The following is a 21,959-nucleotide window of genomic DNA, read 5'->3' on the forward strand; positions in this document are numbered from 1 at the left end:
GACCACTTGGTTTCTTCCCAGATTCAAAGCCTTACTGTGGTCAAAACCAACCCTTCTTATTCTGTTAGGGTTTACATTTGTGATTCAAACAATGTTTAGAAGATCACAGTCTGACATTACTCCATAAGTGGTAGATTTTAGACGTTTTGAGCTGACCATGTTATTTCCTCGTGCACACACCAACCCGGATATTTGGCTGCGTGTGCAAATGTGTTTAGACACGTGAGTTCCAATGGAGTCCCAAAGAATGACTCCCTTTCAGAAGAGTTGTGTGGCTTATGCTGTGTTTCCAAGGCCCTAGTCTTTCAGGAGGCTGTTGCAAGCTAAAGACGTGATAAACCTTCTCCATTGATCTTTTTTATTCCACAGCCATAAAAGAAAATGCTGGACCCTTCCATTATGTCTTTTCTCCCTCTCTCGTCCCTTCTCTCCACCCGCCCCCAGCCTCTCTTGCACGGTCATTAGAAGCAAACAGAGGACCACACTTCTACCTTTTAATTGGGTGTTTAACAGGACAGTGTTTGAAAGCAATTAACAGGGAAAAACATTTTTGTCCTGTTTTATCAATTGGTCTTCAAGAAAAATGCCAAGCCAAGGTAATGACTCTGTGCGAGCCAGGAGCCTGTTGTCCTTTTCACTTTTTCCCATGTCACAATTTATTCACTGAATTCACTCTCCAAATTACCGCAGAGCTGATTGTCTCTCTGAGAGTGGAAAATGAGTTCGGCCTCCTCCGGCTTCCCCTTCATCTGACGCCCGCTTTTGGCTTTTCTTCTGCGCTGAGTCATGTGCTACGCAGGGAAGAAAGGAGAGGACCTTCCAAACTATGTGAAGTGGCTGGAGTGGCTTCTTGGTACCTGTGAAGAGCCCCCTCGAAGCAGCTTAGGGGACAATGGCAGATTGCGTCTGGCAGGGCTTTGTTTTGTCCACATGATCTATTTCGCACGCATCCAGGCAACTGCTGAATGGGGATTAACGCAAGTTTTCACCTTATTGAAATGAGTGATTCAAAGCAAACAAATAGTGCTAACTAGTTAGAATATGAAATTGAAGATTCTCTAAGACCCTTTGTTATCCTGCAAGTCACATTCACTCTCAACTGAAACATATGCAGATGGACATGCAAACGCCAGGTCACAGGACCGTCCCCCGTTCATCTGATGTGGTCAGGATGCACGTCGGAAACACTCACCCAATCTGTGGGTGTCACACAACCCACCCTCATTCATGCAGATGATCTGCACCTCCATTCTCAGAACTTGCATCAAAAATGTAATTAATCTATGTATTCAGTTCAGTTCAGTTCAGTCGCTCAGTCGTGTCCGACTCTTTGTGACCCCATGGACTACAGCATGCCAGGCCTCCCTGCCCATCACCAACTCCCAGAGCTATGTATCAGAAAACATTAAGATGACAACCTGCTTTTAGGTTATTCTGTCTTGATACAAAATTGAAGTCTTGAATCATCACAATTATAAAATCACAGATATTTACAGATCAAATTCAGACTAACGCTGGTTCCATGAAGCTTTTAGTTTCAGATACTGTAGCTTTGCTGGTTACAAGAATTTCTTTAAGATTATCATACAACAGTCCATTGTGTTGGGGTCATGTGGCGATTATCAACGAATATACGAGATTACACACAGAGGTGTGCACACATATATGCCCCGACACCTCACACACACACGTGCACACACATCTAAGAGTCCTTGAATTCACTTGTTAAAGGGTTGGTTTCCATTGTATATAAAGCATGAAGAGTAACCAACTTGATGAGTAGTTCATTTTCAACAGTTCTGGTTTTATACAATCGGAATGACATCTGTTTCTCATAACTTAAATAACCTATTCATTTCCAGGCTTACTTCTCAAGCCTAACCAGAATGTGGGCTCAACTTCCTACCCCAACCCAATATTATCAACATTGTTGCAATAAAAGAAAACAAATCCTGAAAGGAAAACTGACAGGGTTTTTTGATATGATTACTTACAGTTATTGAAAGGAAAATTTTTTTCAGATGCACACATTTTTATTTTAACTTATTCATTTCTTTTTGCGGGCCCAAAAGACATACAGCAAGTGATTATTCAGGAAACAAGAAATACAAAGAAATAATGCACACATCTTTGAAACTCATGACCCAATGGGAGAGAATGCAAATTTAAAGGTGAAACCATGCAATTTATCATAAGTGTAGTGGCTCAGTCTACACAAGGGAAGCCCAATTTATCATAAGCATCAAACTACTGGTATTGACATCCAGGGAAAAAAAAGAGTAGCTAAATTGGTAGAATTACAGGATTCTTGTTTGAGAGGGGTGGAAACAAGGCTCTCAGGATAGGTGTGGACGAGAATGATTGAGAAGTCTAGTCTTTGCCAAGTGGCAAATCTGTTTATTAGAGAAACAGGATGGAAGAGGTGTTGAAGGGGCTTCCCCATCACTGGAGGGGGCTTCTCTGGTGGCTCAGATGGTAAAGAATCTGCCTGCCATACAGGAGACTGGGGTTTGATCCCTGGATTGGGAAGATCCCCTGGAGAAGGAAATGGCAACCCGCTCCAATATTCTTGCCTGGAGAATTCCATGGACAGAGGAGCCTGGCAGACTACAGTTTGCAGAGTCAGACACAACCAAGTGACTAACATTTTCGCTTTCACTTTTCATCACTGGAGTGCACGTGAAGGACACGAGGAGAAGACACAGCAGCACCGGGGCCAAGAGGCTGCTCGTGGACCTAAGCAGCAAGAGGGGGATCACGGCCAGAGTGTGGGACGACGGTGTCAGACTTCACCAAGGCTCTGGCTGTCCAGATACTGGCGGACAGAGCAGAAGTGTGAAAACCAGGCAGCCCCCAGCTCCGGCGTCTCTGTGAGCTAGAGATAATCCCCACAGTTTCTTTGTATCTTGTAGCTCGAGGAGAGGTGTGTCCAGGTGCAAGCATTGCAGCAAAGGGTCCCCGGTCCCCGCCTGTCTCCGGGGAACAGGAAGAGAGAGATCCTGACGCCAGGTAGGCCCGAGTGGAAGGGGAACCGATTGCTTTGGAAACGCTGAGTCTGTGTTGTCGACGGGAACCGAAGTTGCACAGTCCGGTGGGGGTCGGTGGGAGCGGTTGGGATGAAGATGGAGACCAGGCCATCAACCTAGAAGGTTCCCTGAGAGTGAAAAAGACCAGACGGGAGGGTGCTGTGCGTGCCATCAGACCCGCGGACAGGAGGTGGAAGGAGCTGGGGTCCATGGGGATTTGGGGATGCACACACTCCGGTTTTGAGGGCTGCGGCTATGGGGGTTCGTTCTTGGTTTTCACTGGCCATCCGGGGACAGGACAGTTGTACCCAGGACAATTGTACTGACCTCTGCACTGATCTAGCCGGCCCCGTGAACCCAGTTTCCTCACCAACACAGGTACCTCCACAAATTCTACAGAATGCAAACTAATAGAAGAAGAGCTGCCTTTGCTTTAAAATGAGCAAAGTCAATTATCTTTTGTACAAAAGTTCTCTTAAGCCATCCAATGGGCTTCCCTGGGGGCTCAGATGGTTAAGAATGGTCCCTGGGTCAGGAAAATCCCCTGGAGGAGGGCATGGCTACCCACTCCAGTATCCTTGCCTGGAGAATCCCATGGACAGAGGAGCCTGGTGGGCTGCCGTCCGCGGGGTCACACAGAGCCGGGTGCGTCTGTGGGACCAACACTCTCACTTTCACACAATATACGTGAAATCTGATGAGAAGGGACAAGTCAGGGAGGCCAAAATCCGGTACCGTTCTAATCTGTTATTTCAAAATATGTTTTTGCCATCGCCAGTGAAATCTTTTCTATTTTTTGGTTGAACTAAGGATTTAGTTTTCATTGTAGTATCATTTTTAGATTTGCATTTCAAATAGACAAAGATAAAGAAACGCATGGTGAACAGCCATGAGTGAGTGAATGAGTGAAAGTCGCTCAGTTGTGTCCGACTCTGCGACCCCACGGACTATACAGTCTGTGGAATTCTCCAGGCCAGAATACTGGAGTGGGTAGACTTTCCCTTCTCTAGGGAGGGGATCTTCCCAATCCAGGGATCGAACCCAGGTAGATTCTTGACGAGCTGAGTCAAAAGGGAAAACCATGAACACCTATAAATGTTACACAAGTTGGTTGTACAGGTTTTTAACTTCATATACCTGTCATCATACTAGAGGTAAAAGTTTTCAACTCAGTAAAATAGTATTCTTATTTACATTTATTTATACTCATAGATGAAATTCCAATTCACTCATTTTTACTGTTACATCATATTCAATTATATGAATAAATCATGATTTTTTTTTGTCTGCACTCTTGTTAAAGAACCTGTAGGTGGCTTCCAAGTTTTGCCATAATGAACCAGGCTGCAGTGACCCCTCCAAGGCATGTCTCCTTGCCAGCAAGGACACTTGAGTTTCTCTGGGTGGGATGCACACTTGTGATTCTTTACAGATGATTTTTCAGAAAAGTAAAGGCTATGTGAGTTGTAGGTAGAAGACAATTCTGTTTTAATATCCAGAAAAAGAACAGTTATCAACATTTTATCCTTTAGTTGGTGCTTCATTTACTTGAAGAAGGATCAGGAAATTAATTTTTTTCAAAGATAAGATGTTCAACTTGATTGAGGGTGATTAATGCCCTCAACAAATTAAATACTGAATTCATAAAAATCGTTACTTTTTTTAATCTACAGAAGATCTGCCCTGAGATGACACTGGAAGCAGACAGAGCACTCTGCCTCCACCAACTGGAACGGAGGAAGGACTGAAAATAACACCTGGATTTGCCTGATGTCAATATTGCTGTTGCTCGGTCACCAGGGCATGTCAGACTCTTTGTGACCCCGTGGACTGCAGCCCACCAGGCTCCCCTGTCCATGGGATTCTCCAGGCAAGAATACTGGAGTGGGTGGCCATGTCTTTCTTCAGGGGGTCTTCCCAATTCAGGAACTGGACCCAAGTCTCCTGCATTGTGGAGAAGGCATTGGCACCCCACTCCAGTGCTCTTGCCTGGAAAATCCCATGGACGCAGGAGCCTGGTAGGCTGCAGTTCATGGGGTCGCTAAGAGTCGGACATGACTGAGAGACTTCACTTTCACTTTTCACTTTCATGCATTGGAGAAGGAAATGGCAACCCACTCCGGTGATCTTGCCTTGAGAATCCCAGGGACGGGGGAGCCTGGTGGTCTGCTGTCTATGGGGTCACACAGAGTTGGACATGACTGAAGCGACTTAGCAGCAGCAGCAGCAGCAGCTCCTGCATTGAGGGCGGATTCTTTACCACTGAGCCACCAGGGATACGTACAACTTAAAAATCACGTTTAATATAAGACAGTTGACCCTCCAGATCAAGGTGTCAGAGCGAGACTGAATTAAGAACCAGGGGACTGAGCTCTGGAACTGTTTTAACAACACGGGGATGACCTTGAGCCAGCAACCTCCCCCGTGTCTGCTGCCCGCTCTGGGAAAGGAGGGGGTGGGACTAAGCGACACCCCTCTCAGGCCACACCCCTGGCCCCAGAGCACAGCAGATGCTGCGCCTGAGCCATCACTCTGGTTTATCTCAACCGTCCAGTCAGATGAAATCCTGGACCACGTGTGCCATGCCTGGACCACGTGTCCTCAAGGCCTGTCCTGGCTCCATCACCCGTGCCTGGTGGAAATGGGTGTATCAGGGGCGTGTGCTCACTGCATGGGACTCGGGGCTGGAAACCTAAGTTGTTAGGACAGCCTCCTGCTCCACCGCCCCACGAAACGGACCCCCTCCTCACCTCTGCACCCGCAGGCTGCCCAATCCAGAGCAGCTCAGGGGTCACATGATACATAACTGCGTCTCCTTTCACTCACCGTGGTTTATTTTCCCCCTACCTGTTTCTTTTCCTGCCCTTGGGATATTACAATACGGACTTAATGTAAATTAGTGTGAATTTAAACAAGGCTTCACTGGGCATTAAGAATGTATTGCCGATTCCAAAGCCATCAGTCACAAAATCAGCCAATTTCTGTAGCACTAGAGCCGTGAAAACAATATAGGTCACCCTTATATCCCCAGGATATATGAATTCACGAGGTACCTACAGAGCGACGACAATTGCAGTAAATATAAAAACTCCATATGTCCTATTTCAATAGACATATCCTTTGAGGGAAGATAAAATGGGCAGCTGTGTCTTTCCAAAGCAATTTATACAATAGGGTTTTTAAATGTCTGCACCACTTTAAAAGGAAATTTAAAAAGTAGTATATTACCATTACGCACTAGCCATCAGAAATTATCTTAAAATTGATTAAAGTATTACTTATCTTAAGTACTGTTGACCTATTTTCCTTCAAGCCTGTCATCTGTGTCTCTAGGATATACAGTTTGTAGGGAAACAGAAGATCACTTTGGACCCTAGATGCTTCTTCCTGAAGAATAATGACCATGTGCTATAACTTACCACTCTACTGGATCATAAGCCGGTACACAAAGCTGAAGATATATAACAGGAGCAGTTTTTCACTCGATGTAGGAAAACGTGTGGCTCTTCAAGCCAGCTTGAAACCAAGCCTTGAATTAATTTCAGGTCCTAGGCGCATGTTTGAAAGTGAAGTCTTTGTGATCCACAGGTTCTAACATCCAGCCCAACAAACGCAATTCAATGCTTACTGTAAATTTTTCTTAGTTGCTGTCTTTACTGTGTCACATTTTATAACAGTATTAATTGTAACGTCAAATGCTTTCTTTTAGTCATAAGCAGAGTTTGTGTGGCTGTTGTCCTGTCGCTAAGCTGTCTCTGACTACTTGTGACGCCGTGGACTGCAGTCCATGTCCAGGCCTCCTGTCCCTCACTATCTCCCAGAGTTTGTCCAAGATTGTGATAATGCTAAAGTCAATCGATAATGCTATCTAACCCTCTCATCCTGTGTTGTCCTCTTCTTTTGCCTTCAATCTTTCCCAGTACCAGGGTCTTTTCCAACAAGTCAGATCTTTGCATCAGGTGGCCAAAGTATTGAAGCTTCAGCTTCAACATCAGTTCTTCCAGCGAATATTCAGAGTTGATTTCCTTTAGGGTTGACTGGTTTGATCTTCTTGCAGTCCAACAGACTCTCAAGAGTCTTCTCCAACACAATTCAAAAGCATCAATTCTTTGGTGCTCAGCCTTCTTTATGGTCCACCTCTCACATCTGTACATGACGATTGGAAAACCCATCGCCTTGACTATATGGAAACTGCTTCAGTTTGTCAGAAAACTGACGTCTCTGCTTTTTAATATGCTGGCTAGGTTTGTCATAGGAGACCTGGTTCTTTCTAAACATACCATCAATGAACGGAGCATTTTAAGGCAAATAACCTCTTGCCTATATTGTTAAAGTCAGGATTGAGTTAGACAAGAAGGTGGCAAGCTGAGCTGTACAGAGTCCCAGGGGTCCAAGTTCCTCACGGGTAGAGACCAATGATTCCAAGCACTTCTTTTGCAAGAGGCATCACTCTTTTCTTACTGTATGTCTACATTAGGAGTCTAATTGTATGTATCTATATACAATCTGAAGAGCAGTACTCCCCATTATGGGCTTTCCAAGTGGTTCGGTGGGTAAAGAATCCACCTGCAATGCAGGAGATGCAAAAGACAGGGGTTCAATCCCTGGGCTTGGAAGATCCCCTGAAGGAAGGCATGGGAACTCACTCCAGTATCCTTGCCTGGGAAATCCCATGGACAGAGGAGCTTGGCAGGCTACAGCCCATAGGGTCACAAAGAGCTGGACAAAACTGAAGCGACTAAGCCTGCACACACGCAGTCCCCATCATAACAATATTGGAATTCACTGGCTACACCTCCTTTTAGACAATGTGGTAGACTAGGTGCTATGTAGTCGCTGAGTCACTTCTGACTCTTTGCGACTCCATGCACTGTAGCCCGCCAGGCCCCTCTGTCCTTGGAATTCTTCAGGCAAGAATCCCGGAGTGGGCTTCTACTTCCTTCTTCAGGGGATCTTCCCAACCCAGGGATTAAACCCTGGTCTCCTGCATTGTAGGCAGATTCTTTATCACTGAGCCACCAAAGAAGCCCATGGCAGACTAGGCATCCTGATAAAACTTTTGGGGACAAGACATTTAAAAACTTCAGATTAAATAGAGCAAAGGTCTTTTTCTATGCAGAGCCAAAGGAACAAGAAGGTAAAGATATCCTCAGAGTCCAGGCAAAGCAAGTACAAACTTTTGGGGACAAGACATTTAAAACTTCTAGATAAAATAGAGCAAAGATCTTTTTCTATGCAGAACTGAAGGAACAAGAAGGTAGAGAAATCTCAGAGTCCAGGCAAAGCAAGTGCTGAAGGCAGAGAGTGAAGCGGAAGAAGCCCTTCACCCCAAGAAGAAGGAGAGCCGCACACAGGGCTGAATGCATCCATCAGGATTCCCCCGATCTGGGCAGGGATCCTATAATGAATGAGAGGAGGAAATTAGGCCAGAGGTGTGGGGGGAGCTGAAGGGGAGCAGCCTGAGACGAGGAGGCCAAGGGTCAGCACGAGGGGAGCCTTGGAGTGGAGGGGGCTGCAGGAGGGCTCCCCTAGCAGAAACTGCCGGTGCAGGAGGGCCAGCCCTGCAACAGCACCCCTGGCCTGGAAGAGCCCTTCTCCTCTTGCCCTCTGGTCTCCCGCCAGGCCCTTGGTGGCTACACCCGACCAGAACCAACCAGTGGGGGAGGGGCCCTGCCCCCCCTTGGTTCCCCGCTCCAAGGAAAAGGAGAGCTGCTGTGGGAGCACAGCCTCGCGGGGCACACCTGGTGAGGCTGGAGGAGCCTGGCTTTGGGAGCACCACTCTCCCCCCAAGGATGCTTCATCAAAGACAGTCTTCTTGTGTTTTGGGGGAGTTTAAGTTTACGCTTTAAGTGGGAGGGGTTCAGGGAATGCCAGATGAAGATGACTAAGGTCCTGTTTGCCTTGCAGCTCCTCATCCACATGGTTCTCAGCACCCACAGCTGCAGAGAGAAGTCAGCTCGAGACTGAGCCCAGAGGGCTTGGCTCCATCAGTAGACAAGCTTATACGTTCAGAGAGCTGATCGTCTTGCTATCCCGACAGGCTAGTCTACTTAAAGACATTAACAGCTGCTTACTCAGTGCCATGAACTGTCTCAGACACTTCAGGAACTCAGGTCATTCACCGCTCACAGGGATCTGATCGGGTCACCATCACTGTGCGGACACTGCTGGGGACTTCCCTGTGGTCCAGTGGTTAAGACTCCGTGCCTCCAATACAGGGGTTCAGTCTCCGGTCGGGGAACTCGCTCCCATGTGTCTTGTGGTGGGACCAAAAAGCAAATAAATAAACAAGGTCGCACTGCTGGAAAGTGAGGAGTCCCCAGAGCCTCTACTCCCTGGAAGAGTGTGTGTGCTATTGACAGATTACCTCCTGACGTATCTGGCACAATTTGACTCGCCTGCATAACTAACCATCCCAAGGTTTTCAGAGACAGATTGTTAAGCTTCTTTACTTTAATACTTACAGAACTATTCGTATTTTTATAGTTCTTCGGGCACCAATTTTTGATGTTTTACTTTTCTAATAATTTGTCCATTTCACCCACCTTTAGAAATGTATTAATAAACTATTTCCTTTAAAATACGTTTATTGTTTGGTTACAGTCTAAAATATATGGAGAAACAAATTCTTCATTTTTGCCACCACTAATTTTTCTTTCTCTCATTTTCTCTGATTAAATTTGCCAGGGATTTACTGACATTCATTTCTTTGCAAAGATCCAATTTTTTTGACTTTTTAAATATTCTTTTTGTTCATCTCCAAGTTCATTAACTTGTTTTTTTTTTTTTTTTTGTCTTTTCCATCATTCTACTTCCCTTGAATTTAACTTGTCATCTTCCAACTACTTAAAAGAGGTACTCAGAAATTTTGAGATTTTTTTTTCTCTTAAAAATGCATATAAACCTGTTTATTTTCTCTAAGTGAAGCTTTCACTGAGTCCTACAGGTATTAATATTGATATATTGTATTTTTATCATCCAATTCAAAACATTTTCTAATTTTCATCAAGACTCATCCTTTGACCCACGATTATTTGAAAGTTTATTCCTTAATTTTCAAATGATTATGTAGGGTTTTTTCTTGGGCTTTGGGTTTAAGTAAATTATAGTCAAAATATATACTCTGTATGATTTCAATTCATTGAAATATGTTGAGACATCCTTGTTTTATGGCCATAATATAGTTGATTTTTATAAATGCATTTCATATGTTTGAAAATAATGTGCACTCTGCAGTCATTGGGTGTAGTTTTTATTTTGTTTTTTTGGCAGTGCCATGCAGCATGCAAAATCTCAGTTCCTTGTCTAGGGATCAAACCCACACCCTCTGCAGTGGAGGCACGGAGCCCTAACCACTAGCCCAGCAGGAATTCTCCTGGGTGTAGTTTTTAAAATACATCTCTAAGTCCAATTTGCTAATTGTTTAGATGTTTTAACCTTATTGATCTCGCAACCTACATAAACATTTTAAATAATTTAATAAGTTGTTTTATCGAATAACGAGGGGAGATGTTTTCACATTCCCCACACGGCTGTGGGGATTTGATATTCTCCACATCACTTTGTCGCTTTATGCTTCCTACAGCAGAGGTGGTCTTAGACTTTTAAGTCTTCCAGGTGACTTGAAATCTCTATTATCATGACGTAACCTGTGTGTCTCTGGTCAAACGTTTAAGTTTGATTTCTGCTTTGACATCAATATAAGAGCACTACGTTTTATTGGTTTTGCTTTTTACTTGGTAAGTTCCCAAACTTTCTGTGCTTCAGGCACCCTCAGGATATCAGTAATTCTGTCAAGATGGTCCTAAGACAAACATAAGACCAAGTTGTTCCATTTATTAAACATGACCAAACGAATCGATAGACATCTCTGTCCTAAGAACTTGGCACCTGCTGGTCAGGGTGCAGCCCCTCAGCGCCTGGAATCAGAAGGACATCACCCCGCATCGCCAGGACCACAGCATCTCTGCACAGTGCTTGGCACCCACCAGTCAGGGTGCAGCCCCTCGGCGCCTGGAATCAGAAGGACATCACCCTGCATCGCCAGGACCACAGCATCTCTGCACAGAGCTTGGCACCCACCGGTCAGGGTGCAGCCCCTCAGCGCCTGGAGTCAGGACGTCACCCCGCATCGCCAGGACCACAGGATCTCCGCACGGTGCTTGCTTTTTACCCTCAGTAACTGTGGTAAGGTCATCTTCACAAAGATATGACATCGTCATAAATAATGTGGACATCTGATGTCAGAACCGGGAAGGACTCTGAGCTATTATCTCTGCAGGGTCCAACGGATTTGGCTGTGTTCTCTCCAAAGTGTAAAGCGCCCCGCGTCAGCCTTTGAGCTTGCCCTGGAGCATAGGATGCATCTCCTCCCATCATTTCACCGTCGGCCTCTCTGCCCCCTCACTGCGCGCGCGTGACTTGTGAGCGGCACACTGCTGGACACTATTTTGCTTTTCAGTCCACTCAGATAATTCTGCCTTTTAATTGAGGCTCATAGCGAACTGAACTCCACAAAATTCATACGCTGAAATTCTGTTAATGTTAGGGTGTTTGGATAAAGATTTGGACAGCCCTTAGGCATACCATTAACGCTGATTTTAACAGCAAAAGATAAAAGTCTTCCCCTGTGGCTGGGAACGTTGTCACCTTCATTCAGCGTGCTTGTTGGGTGCTATTTTATTTGTCAATCCACTCAGATATTTTTGCCTTTTAATTGAAGCTCACAGTGAACTGAACCCCACAAAATTCATACGCTGACATTCTAACTGTCAATGTCATTGTATTTAGATAAAGATCTGAATAGTTCAGGGCTCCCCTGGTAGCCTAGCAGTAAAGAATCCTCCTGTGATGCAGGAGCCATAGGAGACACAAGGTTCGATCGTGGTGGGGAAGATCCCCTGCAGAAGGACACAGCTACCCACTCCAGTATCCTTGCCTGGAGAGTCCCATGGACAGAGGAACCTGGCGGGCTACAGTCCATGGGATCACAAAGAGTCAGACATGGCTGAGCAACTTAACATGCACATACCAACCATCTTGACCTAACAGTCAGAGGAAGACACCCAAGAAGATCAGAATAACATTTTTCTCAAGTGAACATGGCACGTTTACCAAAGAGACCATGTTCTGGATCATAAAAGAAGCCTCATAAAAAATTTCATAGGATCATAATAAAGCATAGCATGTCTTCCAACTACAACAAAATTGAACATAAAATGTTGAGAGAAATATTTCAGAACATCCTGAAATATTTCAAAATTAGCAACATACTTCTACATGGTATGTGTGTCAGAAAGTATTTACAGGAGGAATTAGAAAAGAATTTGAACTGAATGAAAATTAGAACATAACAAAACTCTTGTGGGATGAAGTTAGAGTACTAATTCAAGGGAAATGTATAGCATTAAATATCCCAATGGCTAACACTAATTTCAACAGTAAAAGATAAAAATCTTCCCCTGTGGTTGGGAACCTTGTTTGTGGGAAGGTTAAACCATGTGGAAAAGAATAGGAAAAACTGTCCTTGTTTGACAATGACTTGGTTGTAGAAGACACAGAACATCTTAAAGAATTTATACCAAAAAAAGTTCTCAGAGGAGTGAGTTCAGCAAGTTTTCAGAATGCAAAGAAACACTTGCTCACTAGTGAACAACTGAGCACTGAAATTTAACACCACCGTAATAACATCCAATAGTTAGAGATAAATGTGTGCATGCGCGTGTATGCATAACACACGGATACTGAGAACTACACCATATTGCTGAGACAAGGCTTTTTTAAAAGCCTAAATAAGTAGAGAAATATGCCATGTTTATGTATCAGAAGACTCAAAATGGTTTAAAGGTCAGCGGCTCTCAGCTGCGATCCAGGTGTCAGCTGGCACCTCCATCGCCCAGCTTGGAGGAGAGAGGACCGGGTGCCAAGCCCCTTCCCGGAGCTGTGGCCACGCTGCTCTGCGTATCAGTAATGTTCCTCTTCTCACTGAGGGCTGCTCCATTGCTTGAAATCCACAATGTGTCTGTCCATTTAGTTGCTAATGTTCCTGTTGGTTGTTTCTCATGTTTATCCGTTATGCATAAAGCTGCTGTGAGTAATGATTTACAGGTCTCTGCCTAGAAGTGTAAAGGGGACGCATGGAGAAGGACAAGCTCCTGGCCCTCTGGGCTTCACCCCTCACACCAGACGTGCCCGCCTTGCTCCCACTTGAGGTCATGTCCTCATCAGTGCTGAGCTCCTTGAGACTGTCCATCACCCGAATCTCACCTTGCATCTCAGGGCCGGGTTTATAGGAAAGGCCAGGGGCCCAGAGTTTGCTACTGTTCAGTCACTAAGTCATGTCCGACTCTTTGTGACCCATGGACTGCAGCACGCCAGGCTTCCTGTCCTCCACTATCTCCCAGAGCTTGTTCAAGCTCATGCACATTGAGTCAACCACGCCATCCAGTCATCTCATCCTCTGTGGTCCCCTTCTCCTCCTGCCTCAATCTTTCCCAGCATCAGGGTAATTTTCTAGTGAGTCAGCTCTTTGCATCAGATGGCCAAAGTACTGGAGCTTCAGCTTCAGCATCAGTCCTCCCAGTGAATATTCAGGACTGATTTCCTTTAGGATTGATTGGTTTGTTCTCCTCACAGCGCAAGGAACTCTCAAGAGCCTTCTCCAGCACCACAGTCAGAAAGCATCAATTTTTTCGTGTTCAACCTTCTTTATGGTCCAACTCATTCCTCATTGAATCAAGACTTGCTTTTTTCTTTTGCAGATAACTTAATTACTTGACCACATGATCCTCTTGAATTGTCATTCTAAACTTTTATTCATGATTCCCAATTCCAGTTGGTAATCAGCAGATAGAAAGTGTTCCAATTAGAGAAATCAAATTAATTCTTTTTTAAATAAGGAGAAAAAACTACTTATTCTGGACTCCTGGGAAGCAGAAATTAGGTGGGATTCTTAAAATGAAAAGGACAATTATCTCTCCCTCATTTGCTTCATCTTCTCTTCTTTCCCTGTGTTCTCCGCTCCCTGTAGCCCAAGAAATTACCAGAGGAGGAAATGGTGCCACGTGTCACACTCCCCACTGAATTCTGCCACCAACCGTGACTTTGGCTTTGCTGACAGATCAGAACAGAAAGTCCAGAACGTCAGGAAATCAGTATCAGATGTTCAGGAGGAAACAGGTGACGGCTTGGCGTCTATTTATCAGTCATGGTGGGATTGAAGGGTGAAGGACGTGGAACCGAATGCTTCGGATCATCCCGCCCTTCCCATCCTATGACATACTTCGCTTTAAGTTGCTTTTCCCGTATCAGGTATTTATTCCATTAGAATTGCTTCATAAAAGCTTTCGATTCTTCTCAATGATGAGCCACTAAGGATCCAGGCAGAGTTATAATTACTTCAATCAAGACGTCCTGTAACCTGTCATTCTCTCCCCCTTTACAGCTGTGTTCAGAAAAGGCAGTTGAAACCACGAGACACAGAGGCTGAAATTCCGGCTTTCCTATAAGAGCCGTCAGCAAGGGTTTTTAGTCCTGGTTTGCCGACGATAACTCCTTTCTCAGTTCCTTTCTTGTCATCCTTGTTCCTGAGGCCAGTCAACAGGCTCTGTCCCAGCCCAAAACTTCATGAAAATCATCACTTTGGTGAACTTATTTTCGGCCTAGCTCCCAATTTTTAAAAATGAAAGTGAAAGTCACTTGGTCGTGTCCGACTCTTAGCGACCCCGTGGACTGCAGCCCCCCAGGCTCCTCTGTCCATGGGATTCTCCAGGCAAGAGTACTGGTGTGGGTGCCATTCCCTTCTCCAGGGGATCATCCTGACTCAGGCATCCAACCCAGGCCCCTGGCCTTGGAGGTGGATTCTTTACCATCCGACTCACCAGGGAAGCTCCTCGCACGGCATACCTGAACATCTAGTGATTTTCCATGTGAAACTGAATCAGTGTACTGTATTTTTAAAGCATGTTCAGTCCTGCATCCCTCGTTATTCCATTTGCAGAGGGCCCTCTGAGCAATGGTTGGGTCATCAAGGCCACCTAATGCCCCGGCGACAGTGAGCGCTGGGGACACAGGAAGCTGAGTTCAGCCCCCTTGTTCTTCCAAGGAGGGGCAGGAGGAGGGCAAGGAAAGGCCCCGCGGCCTTGCTAACCGAAATAACAACAGCAGGCTTTCCCCTCAGGACCACCAAGACAACTCAGAGACGGAGAAAATGAAGACAGGACACGGTGGCTCGGTTAAAAACAGAAAAAGGACTGTGAAGTCACCATGGGACTTTGAAGCGATCTAACAGAGAAACCACCATGTTCTCTCATTCCAAGCCAGCGAGTCTTGAAACAATCTCAGTGTTAATTTTAGAAGATGCTTAACGTGGAGGTTTTCATGGTGGAGGCTACAGTGGTTTCTCTGAGGTGAAGAACTAAGAAATAAACACAGAACAAGCCTGCTAGGTGTTGGTAAGACCAGGAGCACTGACGTTCTCGTAAGCCTGCTCCTCCCAGGAAGGCACGCGTCAGGGCACTTCTGGTGTGGGTGCTGAGTACAGAGCAGCTGGCAGTGAAGTGCCAGGAGCTCCCGGGCACCGCAGGGTGAAAACCTGTGTCTGATTCCTTCAGCCACCAGAAACAGCCTCGGACCTGACAGTTCAGGGCGCGTCCATGTCTGTGCTCGTGCAGACCGCAGTCTCTGTATAGCCGTCGAGCGTGTGGATGGCTGTGGAGGATGGGCTCAGAGACTGAGGGTGGACGCATGGTCAGGGCTAACTGGTCGTGCTTGCCCTGTGATGAGCTCGTTACAAAAAGAGGGGTTCAGGATGGGGGACACGTGTACACCCGTGGCTGATTTGTGTCGATATATGGCAAAAGCTACTGCAATACTGTAAAGTAATTAGCCTCCAATTAAAATAAAGAAAGAAACTGGACCCTTGAATTCTCATGCCTTTTCCCGGTGCAGGTGCTCATGATCTGCATCTATCAGAGCTGAGGGCTCGGGTGCAGGGGTGACGATTCTGCTCAGGGTGAGCTGAGGCTGGAACCCCAGCTTCGGCCAGCGCCCCTGTGCCCCGCTGCTCCCGGGTGGACTGAGGGGAAAGCAGGGCCTCCGCACTGCCCCCACAGCCCTAACCCCCGTCCTGCCTCCCCCCTGCCCAGGCTGGGCCAGGAGCCAGCCCCTGCCCAGGGACCTGTCTGCTCCTGCTGGCCTAGGGAAGCAATGCTAGTCCAAGAGCAAATTCAAGCGATTTTCTTACTCGAGTTCAGAGACAGCTCACAACACCAACAGTGCATTTCAACCAGGAACTGCTGACGAGTGTACAGAGCAGTGGTGGGCCGAGTTTTGCAAAGGAGATGAGAGCCTGGAAGACGAGGAGCACAGCGGCCGGTCGACGGGAGCTGGCAACGGCCAGTTGAGAGCCTTCATCGAAGCTGGTCCTCTCACAGCTCCATGAGAAGTGGCCAGAGAACGCAATGTCGACCCTGCCACAGTCATCCGGCATTTGAAGCAAACTGGAAAGCTGAAAAGCTCGATAAGTGCGTGCCTCATGAACTGACCGAAAATTTTTAAAAATCACCATTTTGAAGTGTCGTCTTCTCTTACTTTACAAAACGACAGTGAACCATTTCTTGACCAGAGTGTGAAGTGTAACAAAAAGTGAAGTGCATGCAACAACCGGCCATGACCAGCTCAGTGGCTGGACCAAGAGGAAGCGCCAAGGCACTTCCCGAAGCCAAACTTGCATCCGAAAAAGGTCGTGTTCGGTGACCACTGTGTGGTGGTCTGCTGCCGGTCTGATCCACTCACTACAGCTTTCTGAATCCCAGCGAAACCGTTCCATCTGAGAAGTGTGCTCAGCAAGTGGCTGCGACGCACTGAGAACCGCAGCTCCTGCAGCTGGTGGTGGTCAACAGGAAGGGCCCGATTCTTCCCCAGGACAGCAGCCAGCACGTCACACAACCAGCACTTCAAAGGCTGAGTGAAGTAGGCTGCAAAGTCTTGCCTCATCTGCCGCATTCACCTGACCTCTCACCAACCAACCGCCACTTCCTCAAGCATCTTGACAACCCTTTTCAGGAAAAGTGCTTGCACAGCCAGCAGGAGGTGGAAAATGCCTTCCAAGAGCTCCCTGAATGCCCAAGCATGGATTTTGATGCTACAGGAATAAACAAACTTATTTCTCACTGGCAAAAATGTGTTGATTGTAATGGCTCCTAGTTTGATTAACAAAGATGTGTTTGAGCCTAGTTATAAATGATTTAAAATTCACTTTCCAAAACTGCAACTGCGTTTGCACCAGCCTAACACCAACCTGCAGCCAGGATGCTTCTCCTCACCCTTCTGCTGTTCAAAGACCGTCCATCACTTGGCAACTCTTGGAAGCCTGGAAGGATAAGCCACGTCTTCTGTAAGGGTCATTACAATTTTTCCAGTTCAAAATGACCTGTCTTCTAAATGCTTATGGGCTTTGCTGTGATGGGTGGTCCAAAATGAAATAATCTTCTGGTCATTTCTTAGGAACTAGCTTTATATCTCCAACTATCCCCTAACATCTTTCTTGGTTGAGGCCACACGATATGGTTTGCAGGGGAGGCGGCGACGTGTCACGCTTCGCTTTACGCTGGGAACACATCTGCTCTTAGGAAATCACTAGGCACTGCTTGTTTTGCACAATCTAGGCACAATCCTCCAAATGAACTCACGGAATGTGAGAGCAGAAAGGCACCTACGAGCCCTCCACCCCCGCTCCGTGTTTCAGGGACGCGAGGTGGTCCAGGCAGCACACTGAAGCTTCTGGGACCAAAGGTGAGAAGGGGCAGGCTGGTTCTAGGATCTCAGGTCACCTGCCTCCTATTCGGGGCTGTTTCTACTCACACACACAGCAGGGGCAGGCAGAGATCTCCCGAGCAGCAGAAGATCTACTCACACACACAGCAGGGGCAGGCAGAGGCCTCCCGAGCAGCAGAAGAAACGCCCAGCTCCCCGTTGTCATCTCTCTTTTAAAACAACACTCAGTTCTACCAAAATCCACTTCAAGGCTTCTGCTTCCTGGCAGGATGGACAAACAAGGACCAGGCTTACCTTCCTGCAGGAAAAATAAACGAAGACACGGAATGAAACACAGGAAACAGCCGTACTTCGGACTTGGTGAGTCAGGCAGTGAAAAGCAGTGACCCCTGAGGAATGAGAAGCGAACGAGGCGACGTCCACGGGCTTCTGAGACCAGCGGTGACCGCTGTGCTGTCCAGGGGTGACCGCCACACTCATGGCTGCTGCCTCTGGGCCCGTGGGTGCTCAGAGCCTGTGTCCCCCTCAGCCCCCGCTGGGACCATACAGAGCAGCGCGGGGGAGCTAAGAGGGTAGGTCTTACATCCAGTAAAATATAATGATAATTGAAGATGGTGGGAGAAACTTTGCTGGGAACGCTTATGTCCTAGAGTGTGGCCGTGGCTTCACAGGTGTGAAAATGAAAGTCTTAGTGGCTCAGCCCTGCCCAACTCTTTGCGACCCTGTGGACTGTAGCCCCCCAGGCCCCTCTGTCCATGGGATCCTCCAGACAAAAATACTGCAGCGGGTTGCCAGTTCCTCCTCCAGGGGATCTTCCCGACCCAGGGATCGAACCCAGGTCTCCTGCATGGCAGGCGGATTCTTTACCAGCTGAGCCATCACGGAATCATGGGTATGAACTTATCTCCAAACTCACGTAGTTGCTGACATCACATCGTAATCAGCAGAGTTCTCCAGTCTCCACGTACAGCTCGGGGTAGCGGTTGGGAGGGACGCCGAGTTCTGCAGACCACTAGTGACCCTGCGGGAGCTCATGCTAAGAGACCGAGAGAGCAACAGAGCAGCGTCGACGGCGAGGGCGCACTGTGCCCGCCGACTCAGGACCGACGGCACACAGCCAGCGAGGACGTGCACAGCACCCGCGCTGCGGGAGGCCCGGCACCACAGTCCCCACGGGAAGGCTCGGGGTAGCAACACCCCGCACGGAGACGGGGAACCAGGTTCTGGTCCCACGCTGCTCTGGTTCACCAGGGAAATAAGGATGAGCCAGAAGATCCCGACATTTGGACACAAAAGTGGGAGTGCCTCCAACCAGCAACAGTGTACGAGCGACGCCATCACTGTGACGCGATGGGCTATGTTCACTTATCTGTTTAGTGACTTAGCTAGTTATCAGGGCTTCCCTGCTAGCTCAGTTGGTTAAGAATCCGCCTGTAATGCAGGAGACCCCGGTTCCATTCCTGGGTCAGGAAGATCCCCTGGAGAAAGGATAGGCTACCCACTCCAGTGTTCTTGGGCTTCCCTGGTGGCTCAGCTGGTAAAGAATCCGCCTGCAATGTGGGAGACCTGGGTTTAATCCTGGGTTGGGAAGATCCCCTGGAGCAGGGAAAGGCTACCCACTCCAGTATTCTGGCCTGGAGAATTCCACGGGGTCACAAAGAGTCAGATACAACTGAGCGACTCTCACTGGCTAGTTATCAGGGATCACAAATCCCTTGAGGATCTGATGGAAGCCGTACAGTCATGCCATCCCCAGCAACATGGATGTAGGTAGAAATGACCACACTGTGTGAAGTAAGAGAAAGACTGATATCACTTACATGTGAGACCTAGAAAATGATACAAATGAACTTATATACAAACAGAAACGGACCCACATAGAAAACAAACCTATGGTGACCAAAGGGGAACGGGAGGGAAGGATAAATCGGGAGTCTGGGATTAACATACACACACTACCGGGGTTCAGTCCCTGGGTCAGGAGGATCCCCTGGAGGCGGGCCTGGCACCCCACTCCAGCATTCCTGCCTGGAGAATCCCATGGACAGAGGAGCCTGGCGGGCCCCAGTCCACAGGGTTGCAGAGTCGGACACGCCTGCGCTGTATGTATGCGTCTCTGCTGTGCTCAGTCGCCCGCTCATATCCAACTCTTTTTGACCCCAGCGACTGTAGCCCTCCAGGCTTCTCTGTCCACGGGGTTTCTCCAAGAAAGAATACTGGAGTGGGTAGCCTTTCCCTCCTCCGGGGGATCCTCCCAACCCAGGGATCAAACTCAGCTCTCCCACATTGCAGGTGGATTCTGTACCAGCTGAGCCACAAGGGAAGCCCAAGAATACTGGAGTGGGTAGCCTAACCCTTCTCCAGGGGAATCTTCTGACCCAGAATTGAACCAGGGGTCTCTCACATTGCAAGCAGATTCTTTACCAGCTGAGCCACCAGGGAAGCCCATATGTATGTGTATATATACATGAATATATATACACACATATATGACTGAGTCAGTCTGCTGTACACCTGTGGTGAGGTTACATAACACCGTAAAACAACTCTACTTCAATAAAAAAAAAAAATAGAACAAACCCCTCCAGCAATGTCACACGCACAATGTTACATGTCACATATATTTCAATTTTAAAAAGCAAAAGACACACAGAAGTAAAAAAGAAAGAAGAAAGCTTCAAGCCCCAACTCCAGAGAAGGGTGTGAACAGACACGCACAAAATCTTGCATCAGCTGCCAGTTAGCCCCCTGTTAAGCATCCCTAACACATTCATTTAGAACTTTCCACTTTTCAGAGTGTTCTTAGGTCTATTTTTATCTCACACTTTGCTTTAACGGAATATACAGATTACTGAACCCCACCCAAACCCGGGGTCTCCAGGGTGGACAAGGAGATATTTCTGCCCTGACCTCAGAATCCCCGTAGAGAGGAGACCCTCCATGGTGGGAGATGTTTGTTTCTTCGTTCATAATGCAGACATCGGGTCTGAAGGAGAGGGGAGAAGGGAGGCAGGGTGGGGACCAGTCTGGGGTCTGGTTCTCCGTCTCAGAACTACCGGCAGAGAGCTGGGGGCAACAATGCAGAGAATAAACCTCGGCCTCCGTCTGGTGGACCTGGCCAGCTGGGGTCACTGGTGTGGAGTCAGGGAGTCAGCAGGGGGCTGTCCGGTGACCTCAGAGAAGGGCCGACTCCAGGGACCATGGAGCAGGAGGGCAGCTTCAGGGGCAGAGGCCCCCAGGCTCCCAGGCTCGCTGGCCACCCCGGAGGCCTCCCCACCTCCCTGGAGGACACGGGGGCCTGGATCTCCCCAGCACCCCGAGGACGAGGCGGCCTCTTGGAGGCTGGCCGGGGGCAATCAGGGGGCGGCCTGATGATGGCACCCCGCACGTGGACGCAATCAGCATAATTTACCCCCAATCAGTGGCGGGGCGTGGAGCCGGCGGGCCTGGCACTCGCAAGGCCGGGTGACAGAAATTGTTTTTTAAGCAGCCGCCCTCTGGAGACATTACCCTCTCCCGACACCCGGCATAATGAGGCCTTGATTATCTGTCGGGCCTGCGAGCTCAGGAGTGGCTGTCGAGGCCGCCAGCGCCAGCTGGAGCCACCCTGCCCTCCGCCCCGCACCTGCCCTCCAACGAGCCCCTTTGTTCCCCGACGCCCCTGCCCTTCGCTCTCCACTCCCGGAGTGTCTGCCTCATGCCCCTTTGAGAAGGAACGCTCCTGCCTGAAGCTACTCAGGACACAGGGCGGAGCAGGTCCCCACCTCGCAGAGATTGAGCTGGACAAGAAACTCAGCCACTGCGGAGGCAGCAGCTCCAGACAGAGCTGGCAGCACAGAGACCCTGTACTGGGGAGTCTGTGGGCACCCCACTGCATGCGCCCCCACTGTGGATATCTCCCCTTGGGCACCCTCACTACAGACACCCCCACTATGGTGTCTCCCCTTTGGTCGCCCCCACTGCGGGCGCCCCACCGCAGGCTGACCCCGGGAGGTGGACTGATGGGAGGTGACAGGGACATGTCTTCCTGCTCTGAGTGTCCCGATGGCGCACACCCACAGAACGCGAGATGATGGACGGAGGGGAGATGGAGAGCTGGAGCGGGTAGAGGGGCCCCAGCTCTGAGCTCCTGTTGCCTGGTCCATGTGACCTCAGGGT

Source organism: Bos indicus, chromosome 4 (genome assembly GCF_029378745.1).
Source record: "Bos indicus isolate NIAB-ARS_2022 breed Sahiwal x Tharparkar chromosome 4, NIAB-ARS_B.indTharparkar_mat_pri_1.0, whole genome shotgun sequence".
NCBI lineage: Eukaryota > Metazoa > Chordata > Mammalia > Artiodactyla > Bovidae > Bos > Bos indicus.